The sequence below is a fragment of the Dermacentor andersoni genome, chromosome 3 (assembly GCF_023375885.2).
Source record: "Dermacentor andersoni chromosome 3, qqDerAnde1_hic_scaffold, whole genome shotgun sequence".
Lineage (NCBI taxonomy): Eukaryota > Metazoa > Arthropoda > Arachnida > Ixodida > Ixodidae > Dermacentor > Dermacentor andersoni.
In genome coordinates, this window is record NC_092816.1 from 73,996,616 (window position 1) to 74,006,844 (window position 10,229).

Below are 10,229 nucleotides of genomic sequence, written 5' to 3' on the forward strand. Positions count from 1 at the left end.
ATTACGGCCACTATATTTCAAACAACGAATTATAGCCGGTGAGTCCAGGAGGTGGATTTACATGAAACAAATTCTCAGGACTGCATAAGTTTCGAGATATTAGTTTTCAATGTGACCGAAGAAATGCATTGGTGTTCCAGTTGCTCTTGTACTTCTACGAATAAAACAGCGTTCTCTTATGCTAATTGAACGGCACTGCGTTTCGTCTGACACTTTGAAAATTAGTATCTCAAAACTGGTGCAGTGCAGAGAATTCGTTCCAAGTGAATACTCCTGGCGAACTCACCGACCATAATTTGTGGATTGAAGTAGTGGCCGCAATGTTATTGATTGACATTTTAATTGACACAATTATGTTAATCATTTAATGAACTATTTCGATTTGTCGTAGAAGTAGTGGCGGCCTGATAGAGTAATTTATATCAAGCATTAGAGATTCCCTATCTGCCTCAGGCAATTTTTAAAACATTGGTGAAGCTAATGAAAATAATACCCTGTATAACTGAATATAGGAGAAACAGAAACTTCTGCGAAAGGGCTCGCAGAAATGTATTTGATGTTATGATGCGCATGCGAAGGTTGGCAGAGCAGTGCTTCTATTGCAACGGTTTTGTTCTTTGTACACAAGGCCCTACAATGCCGTCGAAATAATGTTCAAATGCTGAAGGACACGCGGAATATTCCGGAATGTAAAAATTCAGTAACGAAATGTTCAACAAGGAAAGCGAAAATTGCCTAAGCGGAGGATCTATAATGTATATCATGTTGTTGGAGCCTCTTGTAGACCAGATTGCAATGAGCCTGAAAGCACGAAACGCTGCCTCGAAACGCGCAGCACAGCTTCTTCAAGATTTGAATGTATGTGTTTTCTGAGTGTAGCAATAAGAAAAATGTCTCGCTTACCTTTGCATGAAATGGCACTGTGCCACCATTCACTCAGGAACGGTTAAACTGCTTAAGACAGCACACGCACACAAAATGATTGTTCAGCCGAGCGTGAACGGACAGGTCCGACACGACACCATCGCAGAATTGATGGCAACCAGGTTCAGGGCTTGCAATAATGCTTGAAATATCCCTTAAAACATCGGTGAACTTAGGTGTGTCCATGACAAGGCTCAAATGATAACGCGGCTGTAAGCTCAATGAGAAAGCTCTATAAGTTTTCATCTTCTTATCACAGTAGTGTCGATGCATTGCAGACGGTTGCTTCGAACAGACTATGAGACGACGAGTCGCGTTAGTCACATCTTTTCTTTCGTTACGGCGAAAGAGCTACCAGTGAACTGCACGACGACAAAGCCTCAAAGCAAACAAGTAAAATTTTTGCTTGGGCTAGTTGGTTCTTGCTTGAATTTTGCTTCACAGGACCGGCGCCGGTCCTGCCGTGTGTGTTCTTGAGTCCTGTTCTTCTGCGTCTTGCCATTACTAATTAAAGCAAACAAGCGGTGCGATATTTGGACTTTTGAATGGCTCTTTCAAAAAACTAATGATCGCAAACCTGCAAGAATGACTAACGGTGATGCAGAATGAGCAGATCTTTGACGCTTTATATATAAAAATATATCGATGCTATCCTTTTCTTCGTTCGTGAGTATATGAGTAGTAAATGTGAAATTAACAATTCGCGTGTTCTTGAAAAAGCGAACTTTAAGAAGTTTTTATAAATGCTGCACTGTCAACAAATATCGTGGCACTGCACCGAAAAAACTGCGATAAATTAAGCATATTCTTCTTTTTTTACATAATAGCCCTATATTGAAGAATGGGCCTTCAATTTCGGACAGTACATCCTCTTGCAATATGAAAGGGAACGCTTCATTTGTGTTCGAACTGCGATTCTTGTAAACGTGCAAGTCAGAACTTCACTCCTATTTCTTACATAATTATCCCATTGAAGAATCCTGCAAATGCAACGTCTCCTCCTGACAAGCACAGAGAAGGAAAATTACCGACTTTGAGCTTGAATCCAGTGCTCCTTTTCACATTGGACAAGGGCCTGATTCTCGTCTAATGAATGACATCTTATAGTAAAGATGCACATTCAAGTGCGATACTTGCTTTATTCGTTCTTGATTTAGATAATACAACTCGTGATTCATCCCGCTCATAGAAAAATCGCGTTCCTGACGGCAATCATAGCGGCGAAACGCTTAGAATTATTGTTGTCACGATATTTATGTGAGGAAGAGTCATTTAGATTAAGATGAATTTCCGATATTGTGGAATTCCGCGCGTCTGGGTGATATGTTCGCATTCTTTGAGTCAATGCTACAAGCTACTTTCTAAGCACAGTAAATTTTAGAAAGGTCCACATATTCTGAATTCTAAATTACCGTTGATTTTTTGCGTTACCTAATGATAACAGACCCACCGGCTTGGATAATTTTATTATGTTATGCTAGTTATGAAGCCAGCGTCGATGCACGACTAATATGCATTTGTGTGCCAAACTAATATTGCTTTAACATGATACTTCGCAAGAGAGTTAAGTATTGTAAGAGTTAAATTTTGGCTTGACCAGTGGCCCTCGAGTTTACGCCTTACCCGAAATATTCGAAGACTCATCGTGATATTACGCACCTATATTTAATGCACAGAGTTCCGGTTATCCCTAAAATAAAAAAAAAAAATTTGAATTTCAATAATGATATCTGTGCTTTATGTGTATCAAGTGGATTGATATTCCAGTAGGTGACATGCAGCACCTCATTCTTAGCCCTTTATATGTTGTTCTGTTAAATTGTAAGCTCTCACATGTGTTCCCCCACTTCAGTACCTGTTTGAATTGCCAAGTTAATCTCATCATATACTGAAAACGTCTTGTGAGCATCTATTATGTGTAGGCTTTGCTCCGGCGCGGCTTGCTCGACTTTGTTTAGAGGGTTGCTTCCGTGTGTTTTAGGCGATAACAAGAAAAATGCTTGACTTGTAGATTTTCAACTTATCTTTGTTTTTGTATCTCATGAAAAACAACGTTCCATGTAATAAATTCGTCCTTCCACAGAAAGTGATTTCCGTCTTTCTGTTGCCGCTGCTTTCAAGGTAGAGTTAAAGATAAGATAACCAGTAACATCTTAAAAGGTCGTCGCCTCGTTGACGAAATTTTTTTCATATTAAGGTTCCAACGTTTCAAAATATTGTCTGAAGGACTATGACGGCACTCCACACAATTTGCATCATGCTGTGCACATATTCAAACGCACTTAATGAAACGCAGACCCTACGACGACTTACATAGCTGAGAGTGAATCTGGAAACAAATACGCAGTGTTTTTAACGCAGCAAAAAAACCTTTTTTTTAGCTTCAACCCAAAATTTCCATTCTGCAGCCCTCAAGGCAATCTCTGCTAGCGATATATCACAGTTATAGATGAAGAAACAACACATTTTTGCTTAACACCATACATTTTCATTTGCAACTCAGTTTGCGCAGATGGGGGCATGCGCGTTTCAGTTTACAAAACAATGGGTAGGATAACTGAACTGCGCTTCTTTAGAGCGCAGCTCTTAATTGCCCAATCCTGCGGTGAGCAGCGGCGGTGGCATAACCGAGCGAACGAGCACAACCGGGAAATATGAAAGAGCGAACGCGGGGCGCAGATGAAAGACGCGAGCCGCAAACGGCGGAGCCCAATGAGACCGGACCCTTCCGTGACGTGCGCGCTGGAAACTGGTTTAATGCAGACACAGCCGACCGCTCAATGAGTACTATCGTCTGTTTGGTTTGCTTGGTTTGGTCTCGTTCGCGCTTGTTCGCCTGTTTCAATTGTTATAGTTGGTTGCTTTGAGATCTGACTGTATGCGCGACGCGAATTGTGTAGCACTTTCTGGAAGCCCAGCGGCGCCAGCGATTACACTGGAACGTTCGAAGAGCCATGTATAAAAGCCAATGCGCTTGGCCCGCGGATGAAATTTTCGGTGATTGCCGACTGTGCTACATGCCTGTCTAAAATTCGTTGCCTCGCGAAATGAAAACACGTATAGAGCTGCGCTTAAATTTTCCATTTAGGAGGATCGTAATCGCCGGTGAATTTTTCGGCCTCCAAACTGTGTCCAGCCACATGGGCTCACCGCGACTGCACCATCTGCACAAGGGTACATTGTTCCCGTGAAACAGAATCGCCGTCACTCCCACCTTTTGAATTATTTTATTATACATCCAAGTCTACGACCCCCCCCCCCCCCCCTCCATTCTCCCAATTAGCGGTTCGCCCCCGAAGCTCCTGCTCTCACGCCTGATAACTTTGTTACTGAAGGCATTATTGCGGCCACACAGTGGTTGTTTGGCATACGTCTGGTGACTTCGTGTTTCCTGTTCATTTGTTTCCCTGAATGTGGTGCTGTTATCTATAAAAACAAATAACACTCACCTCCAAAACTGACTTGTACGCCATAATTCTTGCTCAAAGTGGGTGGCTCCTCGGGAGCGCAAGCTGTGCTGTACTTCACACTGCTCATACTTCTGTCGTCTGTTTTCTTCTGGTAAGTCCCCTGCGGGGTTCGTGTTAAATTTGAAAACGTGTTCGGCCGATTGAAAAGCAATATTATTCATGTCACACGTTTGTGGATATTGTCGACTTTCTGGCATTTCACAGCGCTGGCAGCCTAGCTATAGTTTTGTGCCAAAGTGAGCAACATGGCTCACTCAGAGTTCTTATTTCGTGCGCCACACACCAGAAAGAAATGCGTGGCAACCAAAGGTGACACAAAAGAAAACAAGGTATACCTATATATTGTATGTATTTACATGTACTGAAACTGGGGCAATAATGTTGATGCAATATGTTGCAGCATTGAAGGCTATTTTTGCATTTGCCTTAGTTTCTTCGTTTGATCGTCAGACTTTAGACATATTCTCGTACATTTTGTTTTATTCCAGTCGAGTTCTCTCATGCTCTTTTTTCTATACGCATGAACGTCGATGTTGTGTTCTTTTGCGTCTTCTTTGGTTGACACGCCTTTCGTTGTTTTTTTCTTTGACCAAAGGGCCAGGTAGGTCAGCCAAAGTGGTAGTGCAGTCTACGGTGCAATGTGCTTCTCTTTCGACTAGTTTGGCGATAGTTACGCGCGCAGCGTCAGCTGCAGCTATTCTGCGACAACTTCACGCTTCTTGTCCCGCTAAGACCTATACTTTGGTTCCTCTTGCGACTCGCTACGACGCTCTTGGAGGCACGAAAGTTCTTTTTATTCTAAGGGGCCAGATAGATTCCTAGATTCCACGTACACCAAAGCGATCTCAACTCAACCAAGAATACGATTTCTTAAAAGGCTAGTTTGGCAAAGTATCGTTTACTGCGATGACCGTGGTATAGTTATGAAATGTACGTTAGCTATCGCTGCTAAGCGATGTATAAGAGAAATTCGGCGAAAGAAAATGCAATTTAGACTAGTGGATTTCTGCATTCCAATGAAGACATTCTGTTGAGGCCTTCAGCGACAAGCGGAAAATTTAGTTTCGTTCTCAGTATATGCTGTACGTTAAAACACGTTAAAATGTATTTAACGCATAAAACGCGTTAAATACGTAGGATTACCAGTATAGTAGCAGCTGCATTGTTTCATACATGCAATTTTTCTGAACATTTCATTGTAGCAGGAGTGTTCTTCTCGTTGTGCATATGCATGTTTCTGTGCCATATACTTGGAGTGCGACCAAAAGCCGCTTGTTTACGAGGTGAGTAGCAAAATGCTTGGGCAAGAAGGCCATCGTTTTCCAAAAATGAAGAAGTAAAGAGGAACTTGAGCAATGTTTTCGTTAATCCTCGCCGCACTCTATGGGTCATGATTTGGTCTGTAACAACGCAATGCCGAGAAATTTTGACACAATAATTATACTGAGCTGACAATCGAAAGGTAATTGTTTGGCCTCATGCAGTGTAAAACGCCCTAACTATTGGTTACGAGGAACTCTGAACACAAATACCGGGTTATTTCTTACCCCATGGTGATAGTTAACTTGCACCGATAATTGTTTACATTCGTAGTTCTTTTAAATTTCATTTTGCTTTTATTAATATCATGAGAAGCCAACAAACAAGGACACCAAGAAAAACACAGAGGAAATAAATTATACTTACTGACTGAATTAAAGGAATGATAAATTTATGGCAATGAAAGTGGATGTAAAAACAACTTGCCGCAGGTAGGGGACAGGAATAGTATTGTGATGAGGTTCTTTCAATTAATTAATCCTGGCTGAGGCGCAGCCTCAGTGCATGAAGGGACGAAGTCGTTCGTTATTACACTGCAAGCCATTAATTCTAGAACATCCAGCAAAAAGAGGAGCATAAACTCTACGAACTAATCAAACACAGACACACACTGAAGTGCCCAAATGCCCACACTGAATGAAGTGCCCAAAGAAAGTGTCAAAGTCAAAAAGGGCGTACAGTTTCATGGTCTGCAGTGGAGTTGCGAGATGAACTCGAGGTGGCGACTGAGGCAGCCCTCGGAGTATAGAATCGGTGCTGAAGACAGATACTGTTGAAGAATAATTCTGGTCACCCTCAGGCTGACATATAGGATCCAGTGATGCAGGAGTAAGTCCGGCCGCGACATTCAGAACAAGGGCAGGTGGCCTTGGCACGGTAGAGGTCTCGCCGCCGGAAACCAAGTCAAATGGCTTTAGCTCTGCTCGGCGCATGGACTTCATTTTCTCGACGTCGCTCGGCACCTTCCTACGTGCGATCATGAGAACGCGGTTCGTGAGAACGCAGTGACACGCCCCTGGAAGGTCGCCCTGGTCCAGTAGAAGGCACGAAGCACGGGCCTGACGCCCGACGACTTCACTTCTGCCCCTGGAGCACTCGCGAACTTCTTCCTCCGTGCAGGTTTGGTTTGGTTTAGTTTGGTGCCTGTAGTTATAGCACAACCCACTACGGGGGATTGGCCATGAATCGGGCGGCAGTGGGTCGAAAAAGAATAAATATCTAAATATATATATATTTTTTTTGCTGAAAATGAGATATTAAATGAATTCTGCTTGTTGTCCCACGTCTCCCCGACTTCGTCCTCGTTTCTCTCTGCTCGCTTCTTGTTGCTGCTATTCGAGTAATTTCTTCGGCGCGCTCGTGCAACCGCTGCAAGGTATCGTCGTCGTTTTCGCATAGCTGACCCACTCCCATCACCGTACTCGCGCACATGACATATCACAAGTATATCGGTAATAGTTAGCGGTATTATAGTACATAAATAGACAGTAAATTCAAATACGTACCAAACAACGCCCACTGCTAATTGTTTTGTCTGAAAGAAATGTAATTGCGAATAAGCGCGGTGTAGCCGGATATATGTGGCTCCATGAGCGATCCACCGTGCTTTGTTACGTAACTTATTGTGCGTCCATTACCGGCCTAAATGAAATTTATCGCACTTGAGTGTCAGTTTCTTTTTTAAGGCGAAAGCCTTTCTAGGTTCATGGTAAAGTTTGTGTCAGCAGATCAGACCGCCGGAGTGTCCGACGAAGCTTCATCACGCCATATCAAGACAGATTAAAGAGAGATTTGGAGGGAAACTATTTTAAATCCGGCAGAGTTTCACGACCGGGGCTCAGGTCTCCCATGAGGGGACTTCGAGGCCTCGCCTCGTCGCCGCCTCTCGGGCCTGCTGGACAGCCCACTCTTGCGTCTTGAGGTTGGAGCTGCGCAGAGCGGCGGCCCACTTCGACGCAAGAACCTTCGCAGCTGCTGCCGTTGTAGCTGATATAACACGACACTCCCACAACATGTGTGGGAGATTAAATACAAATTAAAGAATTAAAAATGATGGATAGTGACAGTTGAAGACCAATAACGTTAAAATAGAGATTCGCAGATGTTAATAATGACTAGTAATGACTAATACTGGCTACTAATGACTTGTAATGACTACTAATGACTCCAAGATGACCAATATGTCTAACGGCGGCTTGTAATGACCACAACTGATTAGAAATGACTAGACATCGCTAGAAATGAGTAGTACTGAATAAAACGACTGCTAATGACTTGTAATGACTACTAATGACTCAGAAATGACCAATATGTCTAACGGCGGCTTGTAATGACCACAATTGATTAGAAATTACTAGAAATGTCTAGTAATGAGTAGTAATGAATAAATGATTACTAATGACTTGTAATGGCTGCTAATGACTACGAAATGAACAGTATGTCTAATGACGGCTTGTAATGACCACAACTGATTAGAAATCACTAGAAATGTCTAGTAATGAGTAGTAATAAATAAAACGACTACTAATGACTTGTAAAGACTACTAATGACTACGAAATGAACAGTACGTCTAACGACGGCTTGTAATGACCACAATTGCTTACAAATGACTAAAAATGCTTAGTAGTGAGCAGTATTGACTAATAATGACTGAAATGACATGCAATGATTAGTAATGACTATGAGAAGACCAATATGTCTAACGACAACTTGCAACGACTACAACTGATTACAACTGACTAAAAATTCTTAGTAGTGAACAGTAATGACTCATAATGACCGAAATGACTTGTAATGACTAGTAACGGCTACTAGTGACCAATATGTCTAAAGACGAATTTTAACGACTACAATTATTACAAATGACTGAAAATGCTTACTAATGAGGCGAATGAGAAGAGGAGGAAAGGCAGGCTTTCAACGTTCGCCTCTTGAGAGAAATCTTAAGATACCCTCTAATTTTTTTGCTATAAGTGGTGGCATGCCAGCGACTGCTGCAGCATAAAAGTCCGGGCACATAGTTTTGTTTTAATATATTCTGCCTTTTATAGTAAGCCTAGTTGCGAAAACATAGCATTTTCGATCAACTGTGCAGCTTTTTGCAACGGTGTTTCCCAGCATTATTTTGAAATATTTCCTGCTTCGAACCATAGCTCTAGAACCTTAACTGCTTGCACAAATGTTATATTGCCTAGGAAGGCTTCATTGATTTGGCCGAAAGAGAGGGCTTTGCTCTTCTTTTGGTTTATTCGAGCTGCAGATATAGCGGCATGTTGATTGAGAATTTGCAGAAATGTTGTGAAACTCTCTTCTTCTCTCAAGAAATGAGATTTGTCATCAGCGAAGGCCGAAATCTTCATTTGTAGTTTTCAGGGAAGGGGAAAGCCTCTCACGTTCTTGTGTTCATCCATTTTTTACAGGAGCGGTTCTAATGTCATTACAAATAGTCCTGGGGAAAGTGATATCCTTGTCTTACGCCTTTAGAGACTACAAAATTATTGGTGTATGTCTCGTTGATTTAGATGTTGCTTGTAATAATCTGGTATAGAACTTTTATGATTTCAATTAGGTCTTGCGGGAAACCAAACTGTATCATTGTCTTATGTTTGTATTCGTGTCTTACAATACCAAAGACTTTTTCTTGATCTACTGATATGAACACCCCGTTGACCTGTTTTTCTTTTGCATAGATAAACGTTTTCCTTGTTGCTGCTACTGGAGCGAAAATTGATATTCCTTGTATTGACGCTGTTTGTAGTTTAGAAGTTATTGGAGGGAGAATTGTTCCTAATCATAGAGTTAATATTGTTCCCGCTATTTTATAATTGCTCTTTAGTAATGTAATTGGTCTCCATGCATTCCCATCTAGCCGACCTCTATTGAGTTTAGGCAATAGCACGATTCTGCCTTGTGCAAATGAAAAGAGTTTCTTGTGATTTATAAGCTCATTTAGCATTTTAACTAGTCTTGATCCTATTATGTCAAATAACGTGTAATAAAAGCCTGTAACAGTGCCATATGGCCCAGGGGATGTTTCTTTCGTCATTTTTTTAACGCTTTCCGCCCATCTTCTTGCGTGGTGGGGGCGCATAATTGTTCGTTTTCTTCATCTTGTACTTGAGGCAAGTTTTAGAGAAGACTAGAGGCGTCGAATTTTGTGATTGGGTGATCCTCTTGCAAAATCTTTTTGAAGTGGTCGAGAAAAGTCTGTTATGCTATCTTAGCTTATGCTTTCGGTAGTTGTTTCTCCGTTAATTTTTCGAATTCCTTCAATTGTCTTTTTCGATTTCATACGTCATGTGAGTCTCGAGTGAGATTTGCTTGTGCGAATTCCTCTTTTACCGTTTGGTAGCTTATAGTCCGCGTTTACACTTTCAAACATTGAGTGTACTTATGCCGCAAGCCTTCCAAATACTCTTGCATGCAGGAGGTCAGGTTTCCTGCCCTCTCTGCAATGCGGATTCGTCTTGATATGTCATTCAATTGTTTCGTAAATCCTCTTTCCTTATGTTTTC